Genomic DNA, 21,922 nt, shown 5'->3' with positions numbered 1-21,922 from the left:
AAGTTTTAGAAACAATTGACTTTAGTCCAAGTGGGAGTATGTTGGGGTTTAGTGTCCTATAGTCAATTGTTGCAGGATACAAACTTAATGTAAATGAATTGTTCTTTATATCATTTGTTTTAATGAGATATATGTTTTATAACTATATAAAGGCAATCCCTTTTAAGCACTAAATAAAGTCTAATAAAAGGAAATCCGTAAGTTTGTTTAAAGTGATTATAAAGTGTTCATACAAGCATGAAGTGAGACAAAACTTTATAATAAACTAATAAACTTAAAACCACCCCAAGTCAAATGATATGTTTAGGATTGATATATCACTGTTGAGACTTGTATGTAACAATGTCTTCTGTCCGACAGAAAGCTGATCTCACAATGTCTGGACAGTTACATAGATCCGATGAAACGTTGTTCATTAGGATTGGGGATCCGATTTGAGATAACAGGATGGGTAGATTCATCATTGTCACCTGTTCATCTCATTGGTATTAATAGGTATAAGTAATCCTCAGACTCAAAGGAATGTTAATTGGTCATCCTGAATTACTGAATGAGAGACTTTGATCCTGTGGTCCCACGATCCTTAACAGAGATGACTCTGGGGTGTGAACTGCAAAGGTTGGGTGTCACAGGAGGTAATGTCAGGGTAGTTATACATTGGATTGAGCATTTATCACTCCCGATTAATGGGAGATATATCCAAGGATCGCTTGTGGAAGACTCGACTCTAAATCCTTGCAAGGTGATAGCTTAAGAGTAGAAATACAGATTTCACTTAACCTATCTATTTGAGTTGACTCGGCATGTACAAGTAAAACGAACGTCTCGCTATATGTGACTTGACATCACCCATAGTCATAAGATTCAGTTCAAGGATATAGTTGATAAAGGATCGAATTATACTGTAACTAATATGGAAGGGTTAACGACAGAATCAACCTGTCTTCTTAACGGACTCTAGGGGAATGATTACAGACTTGCTAATAACATACTCAGTACATCATTCCGTTATGCAAGGATTAAATATAATTCTTGAAGAAATTAATTTAATAGTTGCATACGGCCAGAAGTAGTAAGAACCTAATGGATCACACATAAGACTTGGAACCAAAAGAGAGATGGATGTGATTAATAGATGGAAGCCCAATTGAGCCCAGTAAGGCCCATTTAAATGGAGGGGGCCGAAATTTATATATAGAAATAAGGAATTATTTTAATTCCATTAATCCTAATTTGATTAGGTTTGTGAATTAAATTAATTAAGAGATAATTAAGTTAGGAGTTTTAATTAGATTAATATACTCCTATTATTGTCCAATTAGGTTACTTATTATTATCCTAAATGTATTTGATATATTATAAGATAATAATTAGGAATCCTATTCCGAATGGAATTCCTATTAAGTAACCTATTCCTATCTAACTAGGGTTTAGATACAAGCGACTATATATACCCCCTCCTTATGAGAATTTCGACTAAGCCTCCTAACTCCCCTTTATGTGATTTTCGAAACCTACATTAAAAGAGAGAGAGTGAATTCGCATCCCCTAGTTCGTGGACAAGAATTCATACAGCTTCTGTCAATTGATTAATCTCATTCATCTCCTTTTCTCTTTGATCTTGTGTTGGTTAATTAGAGGCAATCTATTTTGGTTGCATCTCATAAGGGTTGATTTCATCTTAACCTCACCGTGTTATACTTTGTGGTTGGAATCTCGGAGAAGAATTGTGGGCGCTTCTTTAACAACGGTAGATTGTTCATCGAAAGGTATTCCTTCTTATCCCTCTTTATATGAAATAACGATTAACGGATCCTATGGTTAAAAGGAAATAGGCTAAAATTTTTATATTTCCGCTGCTATACCTTAGCCTTAATTTCCTACAGGAGATAGTGACAATTAGAGCTGAGAAATTGAGTTCGGTGGCGGCATTGGGAATCGAGCCTCAACTTTTCTCCGGATTCCAAGTTTCTGGGATCTACGAGTCTAGCATGACCTCCTATGTGGTGAAAATGATGAAGGGGGGTTTCATCCCCGGTATGGGCTTGGGAGCACACCATCAAGGATTGCCAGAATTTCCGGATTTCAACAGTCAGAAAACCCGGAGGGGTTTAGGATATGAGCTGGGAGGTCCTTCCAACACAAGTGGTGAAGGAAAGGTGGGCCTAAGGAAGTATTTTATGAATGAAGGGCACGGAAAGGTTTATTCGGGGACTCCCGAGTCATGGACTAGCATCGAAGGAAAGATTCTGCCAGGTTTTGAGATCTTCAATGATGTTACCGACTGGGGCAAAGGAAAGGCAAGCTGCTTCATTGAGGAGATCATGATGTTAGATTTAAATGCCGAGGAGCAGGTCATCACTATTGAGGCCACTGTGGGAGCGGCGGATGAACCCGGTACCTCCAAAGCTTATGAGAAACCCGAGAACCCTGATGATGAGAATTGTATTACTGCTTTATTTGAATCCGATGATGTACTCGCTAACACTATCAATGAAATGAATTCTGATTTTGCTTACTTGCTTGATGTTGATCGTGATCATTCCATGCATTCTCATTCATATAACATGCCTACATTTGAAATCAATACAATAGAAATGTCAACTTTCAATCTTGGCACGGATGAAAATCCTAAACTTATACAAATTGCTCAAGAATTAACTATTGAAGAGAGGAAAGAATTTGAGAGAATAATTAAAAAATATGAAATAGTGTTTGCTTGGACATACGAAGACATGCCAGGAATCGATCAATCAATCGTAACTCACCGTATTCCAACATACCCCGATGCTAAGCCCGTGAAACAGAAACTCCGACGCATGAGACCGGAATGGGCAGATAAGATCAGAGAAGAAGTGAAGAAGCAGTTAGAAGCAGGGTTCATCGAAGTAATCGACTATCCCCCTTGGGTCGCAAATGTAGTGCCCATCGCAAAGAAGGACGGCAAAGTAAGAATGTGCGTCGATTATAGAGATCTTAACAAGGCGTGCCCCAAAGATGAATTCGCATTGCCTCATATTGACGTGTTAATCGACAGTGCAGCATCAAGCGTCTTACACACGAATGTGGACGGTTTCATGGGCTACATGCAAGTTCAGATGGCCGAGAAACACAAAGCAAAAACCTCGTTCACAACTGAGTGGGGAACATACTGCTATAGGGTGATGCCGTTTGGTTTGAAAAATGTCGGGACAACTTACAAGCGAATGGCTACGGCACTATTCCATGATATGATACACAAAGAGGTAGAGGTTTATGTGGACGATATGATGGTCAAGTCGGAGACTAGAGAGGGGCATTTCGCTGCACTCGAGAAGTTTTTGGCCCGAATTGCAGAATTCAAACTAAGGTTAAACCCGAAAAAGTGCTTCTTCGGAGTTTCATTAGGGAAAATCTTAGGCTATGTAATCGGAAACAGGGGAATTGAGGTAGATCCCGACAAAGTGAAGGCCATACAAGAAATTCCGGCACCAAAGAATGAGAAAGAAGTGAGAGGGTTTCTGGGGCAGGTTCAGTATATCAGTCGGTTCACAGCAAGACTCACCGCAATCTGCAATCCAATCTTTAAGTTGCTACGGAAAGATCAACCCACGATTTGGAATGATAAATGCCAGCAAGCCTTAGAGAACGTCCGGAACTATTTGTCTAATCCACCTGTTCTGAGACCGCTTAAACTGGGAAAACCGCTTCTCCTCTATGTAGCAATCGAAGAGCGATCTATTGGGGCAATGCTGGCCCAAGAAGGGGACACCAGTGTGGAGCACGCGGTGTATTATCTGAGTAAGAAGTTCCTGGAATACGAGCTTAAGTATAACATGATCGAAAAGACATGCGTGGCAGTAGTATGGCTAACAAAGAAACTACGGCACTATTTCCAATCTTACAAAGTGATCATTATTTCCCGGATGGATCCCGTGAAATATCTGTACCGAACTCCGTCTCTAACAGGGAAGCTAGTCCGATGGTTGTTGCTTTTGTCCGAATTTGATATCGAATATGTAACGAAGAAGGTTATCAAGGGGAGAGCCGTAGCAGAATTCCTGGCCAACCAACCTCTGAACGCAGAAGAGGAAGAGGTAAACTATGATTTCCCCGATGAGCACTTAAACGCAATAGAAGTTATACCATGGAAAATGTTCTTTGATGGAGCAGTTAATTCGAATGGAGCCGGAGTAGGAGTGTTACTCCTCTCACCAGAAGGAGAAAGGATCCCGATGGCAAAGAAGTTATCCTTCCCTCTTACTAACAATATGGCCGAGTATGAAGCATACATCTACGGGTTAGAGTCGCTAACGACATTGGGAGCATCGTATGTGGAAATCTGGGGCGACTCAAAGCTGATCATCGAACAGGCACAAGGAAACTGGGAAGTGAGGGAAGAAAGGTTACGTCCATACCTAGACCAGCTAGAAGGGTTGGCACAGAGATTCAATGAATGTCGTTTTTATCATATTCCTCGAGCACAGAACCAGGCAGCGGATGCTTTGGCCACTTTGGTGTCAGTTTGGGACAACCCTCAGAACCTTGCCTCGAAGCCTTTGGTATTAAAGAGATCTCACAAACCATGCTACGAAGATGTAATGCTGTTAGGGGCAGATGAAAAGCCGTGGTATTTCGATATCGTAAACTTCATGAAGAGTGGAACATACCCGGCAGAATCAGAACTTAGGGATCATGCTGTGATTAGAAGGTTAGCACAGCAGTTCGTCATCCACAATGACTTGCTTTACAAAAGGCACACCGATGGTTTACAACTGAGGTGCTTGGATGCAGGAGAAGCCCGTGAGGCAATGGAGTCAGTACACTCGGGAATTTGTGGAGCCCATATGGGAGGGGCAGTATTGGCAAAGAAAATCATAAGGCAAGGCTTCTATTGGCTCACCATGGAAAGAGATTGTAACGAATATGCGAAGAAATGCCATGATTGTCAAATCCACGGAGATTATAATCATTTACCAGCTATGGAACTACACGTGTTAGCGCCCATTTGGCCATTTGCGGCTTGGGGCATTGATATCATCGGGGAGGTGAGGCCTAATGCTTCGAACGGGCACAAATTCATTGCAGTCGCCATCGATTACTTCACCAAGTGGGTAGAGGCAGAATCATTTAGCAAGTTGGGGTCTAAACAGATGAGGAAGTTCATTGAAAAGCATTTGATCACCAGGTTCGGAGTGCCTCATCATATGATCACGGATAATGGGGTCCAGTTTCAAGGAGAAGTGAAAAGTCTATTCCAAGAGTACGGTATTGAACATCATAGGTCTTCTCCGTATCGTCCGCAAGCTAATGGCACAGTAGAGGCAGCTAATAAGAACCTTAAAAGGATTCTCGTAAAGACAGTAGAATCGCATCGGAATTGGCACGAACAGCTTCCGCTCGCTTTATGGGCTTATCTCACGACGGTTAGAACGTCAACTGGGGCAACGCCGTTCTCCTTGGTATACGGTGCGGAAGCCATTCTCCCGATTGAGATTGAAAAGCGATCGTTGAGAATCGCAGTAGAAGCAGAGATTCCAGAGACGGAATGAGTGAAGAAACGGTATGAACAGTTAGTATTGGTGGACGAGAAAAGGATGGAGGCCCTTTACCATGTGCAGTTATATCAGCGAAGGATGGCCCGAGCCTTCAACAAAAAGGTCAAGGCCAACCCTATCAAAGAAGGGGATATGGTGCTAAAACAGATCCGTGTGACGCACACCGACCCGAGGGGCAAGTTTAGGCCAAACTGGGAAGGGCCGTTCTTCGTGAAGAAGATACTAAGCAAAGGAGCGGTGAAGTTAACTACTATGGACGGTATGGAGTTCTCCGAGCCTACCAATCTGGATAGGCTTAAGAAATACTTTTCGTAAAAAAAAAAGAAAGAAAAATTCCCGATAGGTTGAAAACCCGCAAAGGGCGGCCTATGCAACAATAATGGACATCCCAATGGGTGAAAACCCGAAAGGGCAGTCATTTGAAAATTCCTAGATAGTAAAAGGAGAGATGAAAAATCGCTGGGATCTGAAAACCGAAAAAAGGCAGGTCCTGGTAACGGTAGTTATATCTTGAGCAATTACAAAAATAATGTATAAGCGGCTAAGTATTTCTGTTGTTTGTAAATAAATAAAGGCATGAATATATTTGAAGAGAGTGATTGGAATCGTTATAATCTACTGAATGCATGGTAATACGAATCATGAGTTATACATTTCTTACCTTTCTTTTCACAATGAAAAGCCTACATACTATCCACCCATCTCCCTATACACAAGCTATACATTGGGGTAATTCTAATAAAAAGCTACGAAGCTGTACATAATAAGCCTAATAAGGAGGGAAATTCCAGTGAGCCTCAAAGTCCCTCAGATGTGACGCCCGCTCCGCAGATAGGGTCTCCTCGACAACTCGAAGTCTCTCCTCGACGGCAAGGTGCCCTGCGGTCTCCTTTCGCACTCTCTCCTCTGCGGCAAGGCGTCCCGTGGTCTCCTCCCGCATCCTCTCCTCGATAGCAAGACGCCCCTCGGTCTCAGCTCGCATCACCATAGACCAATGATCGTTCCTCTCCCTATAGACCTGGCCGACCCTAGCATCGGCCTCCCGCAGTGCTTTGCTCCATCTCAGCTCATGTGCACGGAGATCACTCTGTAAAAAAAAAAGAGAAATAAAAAAAAGAAATACAGATGAGGATAGAAGTCATACATACATATGTGCATACATTCCACTACACTAAAATGAAATAAAGATACATACCAGGTGGCTAGCGCAACGCAAGCTGAGTCGATCTCTGAAGTAACCAGACAGCCCCACATAGTCGGTGCACGTCTCCCTCGAAGTCTGGAGGGCGTCTGAGGGATCAAACGGTATCCTCGACGTAAAAGCAGGAGGAGCCATCTCAACACCGGCATAGGCCACTCCGGACTCGTCGTAGCGAACTGTCGAGAAATCCCTCCCAAAGTCGGGGATAGGTACGCCTAAAGGGGACCACTCTGGTCGAGCAGCGCTAGAGGACTCGCCGGCACAATATGTCGGTTCGCTCGTAGACGTCTGAGCCCGGGCACCATCGAAAAAATCTGACATATGGGCACTCCTCCAGGAACCCTCCTGCAAGCAAAGGCACAATAAATACCACTAACTATCTCGTAAATAAAAATAAATAGGTCGAACCACTCACCGGAACCTCCTCCCGACCAAAGACTGCAGCGACAGCCTCCGTCGAAAACACGTCCGCCATAGGGTCCACCTCCATCGCAACCTCAGGGGCATCCCTCGCGGTCAATAGTGTCGATAAATAGAGAGCACAGCCCCCGGCATGGTCCCAGACATCTCTAGGGGCAAAGCGACGGGTCAAATCACGATGAATGACCGATAAGGGCATGGTCCGCACAGCGAACATGGAGGCGGGAATCTCGCCAGGTGTCTAGTGCGAGGCACTAACCCCGGTGATACCCCGATCGCCCAAATACCATGCCCGCACGCAGGGGCCGGTGAGAACGCACTGCTGCCCCTGGATGCGGGTGACGTATGCGTAATCAGGACCAAAGTCGAGGTCATCCCACCCGAATCGAATCTGGAAACAAAAGGAAAAAGTCAAGGCTGATCAAATGAAAATCTAGTGTAGTTAGAAGACATTTACCTGCCCCAAGGTCCGCGAATCGATCCAATCTAGGAACTGCGCCACTGTCTGCCTCTCCTCGGTGCCTAGACCAAACTCGCTCCACCGAGCCATAAGTGGGGGCCTAACTACCCGCGGCCTGCGCCGACGGTCGCATGGAAGAATCCGCCTCTCATAGGCCCAAACCTGCTTGGAGAAACAAGGGTTACGGACAGAAATCGCGAAAAGGATAAAAAAGCAAGTTAAGGACGAACCACGTACCAGGAGAGCAAAAGTGTAACCGTCGAAGTCCTTGCGCTTCCGGCAAGTCAGATCCAAAAATTTGTACAAGTAAGCCAAGCCCGCTCCTGCCCAATCGTAAGACGAAACGACGTCCAAATCGCTGAAGGCCTGAATAAGACCCGCGTGTATCGTCCCGCTCTTGGTGCGGAAGATCGTCTCGCCTAAAGCGTATAAAAGAAAGCTGCGGACAGCCAGATCAGTGTCGTCTGTCCCACAAAAGTCCCTACGACTCAAAAGCCTAGAAGTGGTGATGAACTTCACCGGGGTGGACTTGACACTCGTGTAGACTCCTGGTCCGATCAGAGCAGCCAACCTGGCACGGTCAACCTGTGGACGCACCATATCAAAAGAGAAGGGAACCGGAGTACCACTCCCCCGCAATTCGGTCAGCAAGGAGAAGTCCCGGGGCGAGATCGTCATCTCCCCGAACGAGAGGTGGAAGGTGTGGGTCGAGTCAACCCATCTCTCGCATAAGGCGCGTAGGCCAAAGCGGTCACACACCCCGTTGGCGTGGGGCAATGCTAAAATGAAGGGCTCGAAGCCCAACTCTCGCACACGGGCCTTCGCCGCTGCGCTAAGCATGGAATACCACATATGAATGTCCTCCGTGGTCCCAGAAATGCCGATAATCTGGAAAGGACGGAACAAGTAAGTTTAAGTGTTATTCCTAGGCTTGCGTCTAATAAAAGCTCGTTAATCTAGCTATTCTTTCGGTCAAATCCAACCTAGAGACACTTTGTCAATTAGGACCGTCATTTTGTGGAATCTCGTTCTTAGGGTTGTTTGTATATGATTTGATTAATTCATTATTCTTTGATCTACTCTCGCCCGCATTGGCAAAGAGATCGATACAATTTTAACATTTAATTCGTGCGTTATTCACGTTTTTACTATTCACGTGCACTATTCATGTTTTTACTATTCACATACACTATCCACGTTTTTACTATTCACGTGGACTCTTCGCGTTTTTACTATTCACGTGCGCTATTCACGTGTGCTATTCACGTTCTCACTATTCACGTGCACTATTCACGTTTTTACTGTTGGCAGGCATTGTTCGTAGTTTTTACTATTCACATGCATATAATTCACATTCTTTCAAAAGACAAATAAAGAAATTCATGTTTTCTAGCTAAAGTCTTCTAAAGCAACCTAGAGGTTAGCATGCAAATCATGTTCAAAGTAGGGTTACTAAAGCCTAGAAATCTAGTCAAAAGACGAGGAAGTAAGAAAGTACTTACCTGGTTAGAGCGGGTCCGGCTCAGATGTGAGGTAGGATCCTGGAAAGGGGCCACTGTAGTGAGGTTCACAAAACCCGCATCCATGCCCTTCGTGCCATCATGTTTATCCAAATCCATCCCGAAAATAATCCAAATCAGCAGTTAGAGAGAGAGAGAAGAGAGAGAAGGTGTGGGGTTGAAATGAAACCCCACCACCTTATATAAGGAAAGGGAATGGCATTCCCGTAAATAGTGAAAAAGGTACGATGTGACATAAAGGTAAAAAGTAAATAATTATTTACCAGGTGCACAGACCTCCGATTTGCAGTCCGTTTCAGCCTGCGTTTCTGCCAGGCAGTGACCAATAATATCAAGATGGGACTCCAGACGACAGCCAAATTTTACAGAATAGTGGCGCCAGTCAAAATACAGACGACAGTCAACGGAAAAATAATTGTTAGTTTGAATCACTTCGGACGAAAAAGACGTTCCTACCGCACCGCTCAAACATCCGAGATAGTAGCTCCAGTAAAAACACAGACGTCAGTGTTTTAGAATTCAGAATTGTTAGAAAGAACCTTTCGCTATTGAGCCATTTTACCCACGGTCGTAGACCAGGGTTGCTTTTGAGCCACTTCACCCCCGGTCGTGGACCGGGGACGCTTTTGAGCCATTTTACCCGCGGTCGTGGACCAGGGTTGCTTTTGAGCCATTTTACCCCCGGTCGTAGACCGGGGTTGCTTTTGAGCCATTTTACCCACGGTCGTAGACCAGGGTTGCTTTTGAGCCGTTTACCCTCCGGTCGTAGACCGGGGTCGCTTTTGAGCCATTTTACCCACGGTCGTGGACCAGGGTTGCTTTTGAGCCATTTTACCCCCGATCGTAGACCGGGGTTGCTTTTGAGCCATTTTACCCACGGTCGTAGACCAGGGTTGCTTTTGAGCCGTTTACCCCCCGGTCATAGACCGGGGTCGCTTTTGAGCCATTTTACTCGCGGTCGTGCACCAGGGTGGCTTTTGAGCCATTTTTTACCCGCAGTCAACTTAGGCTAGGGTCCATAAGAAGAACATCCGCCGGCAGCCGATTCAAAGGCAAGGACGGAAAGAATCGAGAACGACTCCGGAACGCGCAGCGCAAAGGTCAGGTATTCTTCCTCCTACTCTTTACGTGTCTCTTACTTTTATATGTTATACATTGCATGTGTTGCGTTAGCAAAAAACGTTTTCAAAACACACACATCACTGTCAAAATAGGAAAGTAGGGGCAACTGTAGACACCGAGTCGGAGGACCTGTGACGAAAACCTGTAAACAAGACGGTCGAAGCGGTTGATTCCGGAAGTTTTAAAATAAAAATATATAATAAGAAAAGAAAAGTTAATGTGAGTCGCGGTCGTCAAGTGGACGGCTCGCGAGTGCTCAGCGACGTGGTGCGAGCGCCTAGCGGCAGCCGACGCGTGTCCGACGACAGTTAGACGTACGCCCGGCAGCGCGGGGTGCGCGCTCGACGACCGTGGGGCGCGCGCGCGCGCGCCCGACAGCGCGGGGCGCACGCCCGATGGCCGCTGGACGAGCGCGCCCGACAGCCGCTGGGCGAGTGCCCAACGATGTTGGGCGGACGCCCAACGCTCGTTGGGCGAACGCCCAACATCGGTTGGGCGCGCGCACCCAACGCTGGTTGGGCGTTCGCCCAACCATGTTGGGCGTTCGCCCAACTAATGTTGGGCGTCCGCCCAACTAAGTTGGGCGTTCGCCCAACCGGCTTTGGGCGACGCCCAATTTTATTTGGGCGTCGCCCAAAGCTTCCGGGATCCGTTGCCTATTTAAGGCACGGATCCCCATGCATTTGAAGGGGGATTGTTTGGAGAGCTTTCTCACTCTAGACATTTTTAGAGAGAGAAAGTGAATTTTTTGAGAAAAATATTTTTTTTCTCAAAAAGTCCGAATTTCCCAAAAGTTAAAATTTTTACTAAAAAAACGAAAAACACAAAAAAAAACGGAAAATCACAACTCGTGGAATCGACCAACTTCGACTGTCAGATACCAATCTTGAGGTATTATCCGAGGACTAGACTCGTTTTATTTTATTTAATTTATTTTCTTTATTTATTTATTTTTATGTTATAATTTTATTTATCTAGTTATTTATTTATTTATCACGTTTTACTTAATTTTTCGTATTCATTTAATTTTCGTCTCGTATTAGATAAACGTTCGGTTTTATTTTAAAATAAAAGCCTCGTTTTAATATCCCAATACGAAACGTGATCCGATTCAAAGGTAGTTCGGGTATTAAAAACATTGTAATTATAAGTTTCAAAAATATTTCAAAATAACGTTTTAAAATAAAAACGTCGTTTTAGGAACCTCCGTTATAGACTATGATCCATTTTTGGTAGTTCGGAAGTCCAAAACGATAGAATAGATCTAATCTAAAGCTTTTGAATAAATCTGGAAAGTTGTGGACTGTTTCTGTAATTCTACATTTTCTGTCACTAATAGCTGTTTACCGACGGATTTTCCGTCGGTAAAGCTGCTGGAACCTTAAATACCCATTTTTTGAGTCTTTTTCTTGTCTTTTTGACATTTCTTCTTAAGTATATCTCTATTTAATTATGTAAAATACTTGATAAATATATTTTTGGTTTATATAATTATTATATACATATTATATGTCTATTTATGTTATGTTAGAAATTTAATTTATATTGATTCGGTTTTGTAAATTATATAAGTATATATGTATAGTTTTTGTGACTTTTGGGATGATTAATTGGTTTTTGGGTTATGATGTAAATATTGTTTTTGAATCAAAGGGTATTTTCTTATTTGTGAACTTGCCTCATCATTTTTACATGTTTTGATTATAATATATCATACTTAGTGTTATTTTCATTATTATACATATACTTAGCTATACTATATGGTATTCTTTGCTTGGTTTTCAAAGTTATATGTATATCATTACTTTTATCTAAAAATATATATATGTATATATGTACATATTCTTTCTTATTCTTTTTGGCATTTGGGGACATGGTTTTAAATTGGTTTTCAATTGAGGAATTTTGGTTTAGTTGGTTTATTGTTGTACTTATGATAATGTTAAAGGTTAATTGAGTGAAAAGGGGAAAGTAAAATCACAAAAAGAGAGTTTAATTTGCTTATTTAAATTTAAAGTTTTCTAGATATTCCTAAAGTGTAAATAACGTTTTCTTGACATTTTTAAACCATTTCTTAAAACATCACGTTTTAAAACCTTAATTCGTTCCAACGACGGATTAAGCGAACCTTGTAATTAAAATTGCTTTTAATTGTAAATAACAGAGTTTTTGAATTGTTTTCCTAACTAAATGGTTTTTGAACAAAATAAATTGACTTGTATGCTTAATCACGTTTCCTTGTTAAAACTTTTATCTCAACATTTTCAAACGCTCGAGTCGTTCCAACGGCGATTCAAGTGAACGTCATTAAACGGGGTTTTGAAACGTACCTAAATCGTTCCAACGGTGATTAAGGTACGAACCATGTAAATAAACTCATTTTTGGGAAGTGAGTTTAGTTTAGAGTTAGTGTGTAATACGAAGCATAAATCACATTGTAAACAAATCAATTCTTTCTTCTCCCCCCTCTCTCTCCTATGTATTTTGAACTGATGTAAATGGGTGATTCTTTACCAAAATGGCTTTCAATAATATATGCTCAAAACGGTTTTCAAAGCGAGGAAGAAAAGGTTTCAAATGAATTTTAAACTTAAAGAAATATGCGATTAGTCTGTTATCGCCTAACACGCTGAGTAGGAGGCCGGTGGTTCATAACCGGGCGATGTCGGGGTGCCTAATAGCCTTTCTCCGGAAAGGAGCTAGCCTTCTCGGCTCGTATCTAAGTTTTCCGAACCCTCACCGGTCTCTCGCAAGGGATCGGTGTTCATTTTCCCATTCGTGGGTGGCGACTCTTCCATACTCCGAGCTCCGGTCCTGCCGAGCAGCTTGATTCCACGATTGGTTGCTTTCGGTGCCAATCACCGCTTACGTCGCCATGAGGTGTCCACCCCCCGGTCCGCCTAAGAGATTAGACCGCGGCACCTCGTCTAACAACCGTGTATATATATATATATGGGGTTGTTTTCAATAGTGAGCACTAAATTATCTCCATGGGTGGTGAGTGATTAATATCCATTGGATCAAGATCTAATGATCCATAATTTAAGTTGTGATTTAATATTAAAATAGGTTTTACCTGATGACATGTCAGTTGTAACTTGGAATATTGTGCTTTGAAAAACGTTTTCTTTTTCCTCAAGATATAACCAACTTCCAAGAAATTATTTTTTTTCGGATGTTTTTATTTTATATAAGAAGACGTCTTCTTTTAAGTAATTTTGTATCCGTCTAATTAATGTTATATGCATTAAATCTTAATAAATGATTATTCATTGGGAACACTAAAATTTTGACATTGAGAATGTACAACAATATTTATGATGACCAAATACAACATTAATGATGTTCTAATTAATGGTGTTGTCTCCCTATTTATTACCTTAGAATTGTAAGCTCAATTTTTATAAATTTCTAGGATTGTAAGCTCAATTTGTAAATCCTTATGATTCCAAGATCCATTTATAAATCCTTAAATTTTTTTTTTATTTCTTTAAGCATTCATTTATTTATAAACAATAATTAAACTTAAAATCTCTATAATTCATATATTCTAATGACACACTAATGACAATAATAAATGTCTAGTGTCATCCATTTAGATGTCGTATTAAATACTACTCCCTTCATGCAATTGATTTATATCCTCACACAAACATAATGTAACGTAACATAAATATCATTGAACAGAAAACTTTACGGAACTCAAACATCACTGAACGGAAACATTACTGAACTGAAATATTACTGAACTGAAACATCACTGAACTGAAATATTTTGAATTGAAACATCACTCAACTGAAACATCACTGAACTGAAACATTACTGAACTGAAACATCACTAAACTGAAACATTACTGAATTGAAACATCACGAAACTGAAATATTACTGAGTTGAAACATTACTGAACTCAAACATTACTGAACTGAAACGTTACTAAACTAAAATATTACTGAACTGAAACATCACTCAACTGAAACATTACTGAACTGAAATATTAATAAACTGAAACATTACTAAACTAAAACATCACTTAACTAAAATATTACTGAGCTGAAACATTACTCAACTAAAATATTACTGAACTAAAATACCATTGAACTGAAATATTACTGAACTGAAACATCACTAAACTGAAACATCACTGAACTGAAATATTACTAAACTGAAACATTACTGAACTGAAACACCACTGAACTGAAATATTACTAAACTGAATATCAATGAACCAAAACATCACTGAACTGAAATATTACTGAACTAAAACATCACTGAACTGAAACATTACTGAACTAAATCAAAACTGAACTGAAACATTACTGAACTGAAACATCACGAAACTGAAATATTACTGAGTTGAAACATTACTGAACTCAAACATTACTGAACTGAAACGTTACTAAACTAAAATATTACTGAACTGAAACATCACTCAACTGAAACATTACTGAACTGAAATATTACTAAACTGAAACATTACTAAACTAAAACATCACTTAACTAAAATATTACTGAGCTGAAACATTACTCAACTAAAATATTACTGAACTAAAATACCATTGAACTGAAATATTACTGAACTGAAACATCACTAAACTGAAACATCACTGAACTGAAACATCACTGAACTGAAACATCACTGAACTGAAATATTACTGAACTGAAACATTACTGAACTGAAATACCACTGAACTGAAATATTACTAAACTGAATATCAACGAACCAAAACATCACTGAACCGAAACATCACTGAACTAAAACATCACTAAACTTAAACATCACATAACTGAAATATTACTAAACTGAAACCTTACTCAACTGAAACATTACTGAACTAAAACATTATTGGACTGAAACATTATCAATTTGAAACATTACTAAACTAAAAGATTACTGAACTGAAATATTACTAAACTAAAACATCACTGAACTCAAATATTACTGAATTGAAACATCACTAAACTGAAACATCACTGAACTAAAATATCACTGAATTGAAATATTACTGAACTAAAACATCACTGAATTGAAACATTACTGAACTAAAAGATTACTAAACTGAAACATTACTGAAATGAAACATAACTGAACTGAAACATTACTAAACTGAAATATTACTGAACTAAAACATCACCGAACTAAAATATTACTCAACTAAAACATCACTGAACTGAAATATTACTGAACTGAAACATTATTGAACTCAAAGATTACTAAACTGGAACATTACTAAACTCAAATATTACTGAACTGAAATACTAGCGACTTCAAACATAACTGAACTCAAACATCACTCAACTAAAACATTACTGAACTGAAACATTAATAACCTAAAACATTACTAAACTGAAAAATTATTAAACTGAAACATCACTGAACTGAAACATTACTGAACTAAAACATCACCAAACTGAAATATTAATAAACTGAAACATTAATGAACTGAAATATTACTAAACTGAAATATCACTAAATTGAAACATTACTGAACTAAAAGATTACTAAACTGAAACATTACTGAACTGAAACATTACTTAACTGAAATATTACTGAACTGAAATATTACTGAACTGAAATATTACTGAACTCAAACATAACTGAACTCAAACAACACTCAACTGAAACATTACTAAACTAAAACATACTAAACCGAAACATCACTAAACTAAAACATCATTCAACTGAAACATTAATGAACTGAAACATTACTGAACTGAACGTTACTGAACTGAAACATCACTAAACTGAAATATTACTAAACTCAAATATTACTGAAACATCACTGAGCTGAAATATTACTGAACTCAAACATTGCTGAACTGAAATGTTAGTAAACTAAAACATTACTGAACTGAAACATCACTCAGCTGAAACATTATTGAACTAGAATATCACTCAACTGAAACATTATTGAACTGTAATATTACTAAACTGAAACATTATTGAACTAAAACATCACTTAACTGGAATATTACTAAACTGAAACATTACTGAACTGAAACACCACCGAACTAAAACACCATTGAACTAAAATATTACTAAACTGAAACATTACTGAACCGAAATGTCACTAAAATGAAATATTACTAAATTGAATATCACTGAACTGAAACATCACTCAACTAAGACATTATTGAATTGAAATATTACTGAACTGAATCATTACTGAACTGAAACATCACTGAACCGAAACATCACTCAACTGAGATATTATTGAATTGAAATATTACTGAACTGAATCATTACTGAACTGAAACATCACTGAACCGAAACATCACTGAACTGGAACATCACTGAACTAAAACATCACTGAAACATCACTAAACTGAAACCTTAGTAACGTAACGTAACGTAACGTAACGTAACGTAACGTAACGTAACGTAACGTAACGTAACGTAACGTAACGTAACGTAACGTAACGTAACGTAACATAACACAATGTAACATAGCGTAACATAACATAACATAACGTAAAGTAACATAATGTTACATAATGTTACCTTACACTATGTTAGGGATTGTACTGAACTCAAATATTACTGAACTGAAACATTATTGAACTAAAACATCACTGAATTGAAACATTACTGAAATGAAACATTACTAAACTGAAACATCACTCAACTGAAATATTACTAAACTGAAACATCACTCGACTGAAACATTACTGAATTGAAACATCACTGAACTGAAATATTACTAAACTGAAACATTACTGAATTGAAACATCATTGAACTGAATTATTACTAAACTGAATATCATTGAACTAGAATATCATTGAACTGAAATATCACTGAACTAAAATATTACTGAATTGAAACATCATTGAACTGAAACATTACTAAATTGAAACATTACTATATTGAAACATTACTGAACTAAAAATCACTCAACTGGAATATTACTGAACTAAAACATCACTCAATTGAAACATTACTGCACTGAAACATTACTAAACTGAAACATCACTCAACTAAAATATTACTGAACTGAAGTATTACTGAACTGAAACATTACTAAACTGAAACATTACTAAACTGAAACATTACTAAACTGAAATATTACTAAACTGAAAATTTACTAAAATGAAATATCTCTGAGCTGAAATATTAATAAATTGAATATCACTCCATCGAAACATCAATGAACTAAAACATCATTGAACTGAAATATTATGGAACTGAAACATCACTGAACTGAAATATTACTAAACTGCAACATTATTCAACTAAAATAATACTAAACTGAAACATTAATAAACTAAAACATTACTCAACTAAAATATGGTTGAACTGAAACATCACTAAAGTGAAACATTACTAAACTGATATATTACTGAACTGAAACATAACTGAACTAAAATATTACTGATCTGAAATATTACTAAATTGAAATATTACTAAACTGAAATATTACTGAATTGAAACATCACTGAACTAAAATATGAAACATTAATGAACTGAAATATTACTGAACTGAAACATCACTGAACTAAATAACATTTCAGTTCAGTGATGTTTCAATTCAGTGATGTTTCAGTTCAGTGATGTTTCAATTTAGTAATATTTAAGTTCAGTGATGTTTCAATTCAGTGATGTTTTAGTTCAGTGATGTTTCAATTCAGTGATGTTTCAGTTTAGTAATGTTTCACTTCAGTGATGTTTCATAACGTTTCAAAAATTTGGTTTAATAACGTTTCAGTTCAGTGATGTTTCAATTCAGTGATGTTTCAGTTTAGTGATGTTTCAGTTTAGTAATATTTAAGTTCAGTGATGTTTCAATTCAGTAATGTTTCAGTCGAGTGATGTTTCAGTTCAGTAATATTTCAGTTGAGTGATATCTCAGTTCAGTGATGTTTTAGTTTAGTAATACTTCAGTTTAGTAATGCTTCAGTTTAGTAATGTTTCAGTTCAATAATATTTCAGTTCAGTAATGTTTCAGTTTAGCAATGTTTCAGTTCAGTGATGTTTCAGTTTAGTAAAGTTTCAGTTCAATGATGTTTCAGTAATGTTTCCATTTAGTAATATTTCAGTTTAGAAATATTTCAATTCAGTGATGTTTTAGTTTAGTAATGTTTCAGGTCAATAATGTTTCAGTTTAGTAATGTTTTAGTTCAGTGATGTTTCAGTTTAGTAATGTTTCTGTTTAGTATTATTTCAGTTCAGTGATGTTTCAGTTTAATAATATTTCAATTCAGTAATGTTTCAGTTTATTAATATTTCAGTGTAGTAATATTTCAGTTCAGTGATATTTCAGTTCAATGATGTTTCTGTTAATAATGTTTCAGTTCAGTGATATTCTAGTTTAGTAATATTTCGGTTTAGTGATGTTTTAGTTTAGTAATGTTTCCGTTTAGTGATGTTTCAGTTTAATGATGTTTCAGTTCGGTGATGTTTCAGTTCAGTGATATTTTAGTTCAATGATGTTTCAGTTTCGTAATATTTCAGTTCAGTGATATTTCAGTTCAGCTATGTTTCAATTTATTAATATTTCGGTTTAGTGATGTTTCAGTTTAATGATGTATCAGTTCAGTAATATTTCAATTTAGTAATGTTTTATTTTAGTAATATTTCAGTTCAGTGATGTTTTAGTTCAGTAATGTTTCAGTTTAGTAATGTTTCGATTTAGTAATGTTTGAGTTCAGTGATGTTTGAGTTTAGTAATGTTTGAGTTCAGTGATGTTTGAATTCAGTGATGTTTCAGTTTAGTACTGTTTAAGTTCAATAATGTTTCAATTTATTAATGTTTCAATTTAGTAATATTTCAGTTCAGTGATGTTTCAGTTTAGTAATTTTTCGGTTTAGTGATGTTTCAATTTAGTAATGTTTCCGTTTAATGATATTTCAGTTCAGTAATATTTCAGTTCAGTGATGTTACAGTTTAATAATATTTCAGTTCGGTAATGTTTCATTTTAATAATGTTTCACTTCAGTGATGTTTCAGTTCAATGATGTTTCAGTCAGTTTTGTAATGTTTTAGTTTAGTAATGTTTCAATTTGGAATATTTCAGTTTAGTGATGTTTGAGTTCAGTGATGTTTCAGTTTAGTAATGTTTCAGATTTGTAATATTTCAGTTCAGTAATGTTTCAGTTCATTGATATTTCAGTTCAGTGATGTTTCAGTTTAGTGATGTACTAATTTAGTAATATTTCAGTTCAGTGATGTTTCAGTTCAGTAATGTTTCAGTTTAGTAATATTTCAGTTTAGTATACCTAAGGATTTACAAATTGAGCTTACAATCCTAATGATTTATAAACATTTATAAATCATTAGGATTGTAAGCTCAATTTATAAATCCTTAGGATTGTAAGCTCAATTTGTAAATCCTTAGTTTTTTTTATTTCTTTAAGCCTTCATTTATTTATAACCAATCATTGAGCTTATAATTCATAACGTAATGTAATAAATATAAGCTCAATATATAAATACTTAGGATTGTAAGCTCAATTTGTAAATCCTTAGGATTGTAAGCTCAATTTATCTATAAATAGTCATTGAGCTGTCAATCTGTAACGTAACGTAACGTAACGCAACGTAACGTAACTTGACACGACGTAATGTAACTTGACATGACATAACATATTATAACGTGGTGTAACGTAGCGGAACATAACATAATATAATGTTACATAACGTGAATAACGTAACGTAACGTAATGTAACATAATATGATGTAATGTAACATAATGTGATGTAACATAACGTAATGTGATGTAACGTAACGTAATGTATCGCAACATATACCATAACGTAACGTAATATAACGTAACGTAGATCACTAACTTTCACGAAAAATATTACTTTCATGTAAAAAAAATTGGAATTTACGTAAATCTCATTTCTTTAGAGATAATTTACGTAAAATTGGACTTAATTAACATAAAGTTGTATTTTTATAAAAAAAAACAATAACATTGCAAAAAATCAAGCTTTACGTAAAACATTTGAATTTTATGTAAATCTTATATGTTTAGGTGACGTGACGTAACGTGACGTAAGCTCAATTTATAAATCTTTAGGATTATAAGTTCAATTTATAAATCCTTAAGATTGTAAGATCAATTTGTAAATCTTTCGGTTTTTATTTTTATTTTTTCAAACTTTTATTTATAAACAATCATTGAACTTGCAATCCTTAATGCAACGTATCGTAACATAATGTAAGTATTGTAACATAACATAATAAATATAAGCTCAATTTATAAATTCTTAGAATTGGAAGCTGAATTTGTAAATCCCTAGGTTTTTTTATTTCTTTAAATTTTTATGGGATAAGATACCAAAATAGGCTTAAGGTTTTTGGGGAAGTACCAATGTAGGCTCAACGTTCAAAATAGCACCAATATAGGTTTAACGTTTACAACATAATATCAATTTAAACTTAACGTTTACAATATAGCATCAATTTAGGCCTCATGTACAAAATAACACTAATATAAGCTTAACGTTTACAAAATAATACGAATTTAAGCTTAACGTTTACAAAAAAAATATATCTAATTTAAGCTAAACGTCATAATTAAATTAACCATATTATATTCTTTTCCTATTAACTTTATATGTTTTCTTTTTATTTAGTTCTATTTTCTTATTTATTATAATACAATTAATTAGTTTTCTTGCCCATTAAAACCTTATATTTGTTTTTCATCAACCATTCCATGACTCCGAAATTCCATGGCTCATGTAATATATGCAAACTAAAAGTAATTGAATATCCACGATATTTTGAATACTGTGTCAGTGTTCAAAATATCGTGGATATTCAATTACTCTTAGTTTGCATATATTAAATGAGGAATGAAATTTAGTAGTCATGAAATCATTTATGAAAACAAATATAAGATTCTAATGGACAAGAATACTAATTAATTGTATTATAATAAATAAGAATATAGAACTAAATAAAAGATAACATATAAAGTTAATAGGGAAAGAATATAATATGATTAATTTAAGGGTAAAGTTTAAATAAAACCCCTGTGGTTCCACTAATTTTCAGATAAAGGACTATGGTTTACTTTTTGTCAAAACGAGGATTGAGGTTTCACACTTTTAATAATGCGATTAAAACTATCATTAACGACCTGAAAATGAAAATTTTCAAGAATTAAAGTTGTTCAATGTCATATTTTTTATGAAACTACATTTTCGATTTTATAAAATCATCTTTTTTTAACTTTCTCTCTCTAAACATTAACTTTCTCTCTCTTTACCAAATATCATCTAAATAATCTCGAAATAAAAAAGTTGAAGAATTAAAGTTGCTTAGAATATTGGTAGTTTTTAAAATATGTCATTTTTGAAGTCGTCAAGTGTGATTTTAATAGTATCAATCGAAAAAATCCTTATTTTGCTAAATTTGAAAACCTCAGTCCTCGTTTTGACAAAAAGTAAACCACATTCCTTTATCTGAAAATTAGTGAAACCACAGGGGTTTTATTTGAACTTTACCCTTAATTTAATTATGAATTTTAGCTTAAGTTGTATATATTTTGTAAAACGTTAAGCTTAAATTCGTATTATTTTGTAAACGTTAAGCCTATATTGGTGCTATTTTGAACGTTGAGCCTAAATTGGTACTTTCTCAAAACCTTAGGCCTATTTTGGTACCTTATCCCAACTTTTATTTATAAACAATCATTGAGCTTACAATCATT

This window comes from Euphorbia lathyris, chromosome 6 (assembly GCF_963576675.1).
Source record: "Euphorbia lathyris chromosome 6, ddEupLath1.1, whole genome shotgun sequence".
Lineage (NCBI taxonomy): Eukaryota > Viridiplantae > Streptophyta > Magnoliopsida > Malpighiales > Euphorbiaceae > Euphorbia > Euphorbia lathyris.
The sequence above is the reverse complement of the archived record's forward strand: the minus strand, read 5'-3'. Positions refer to the sequence as shown.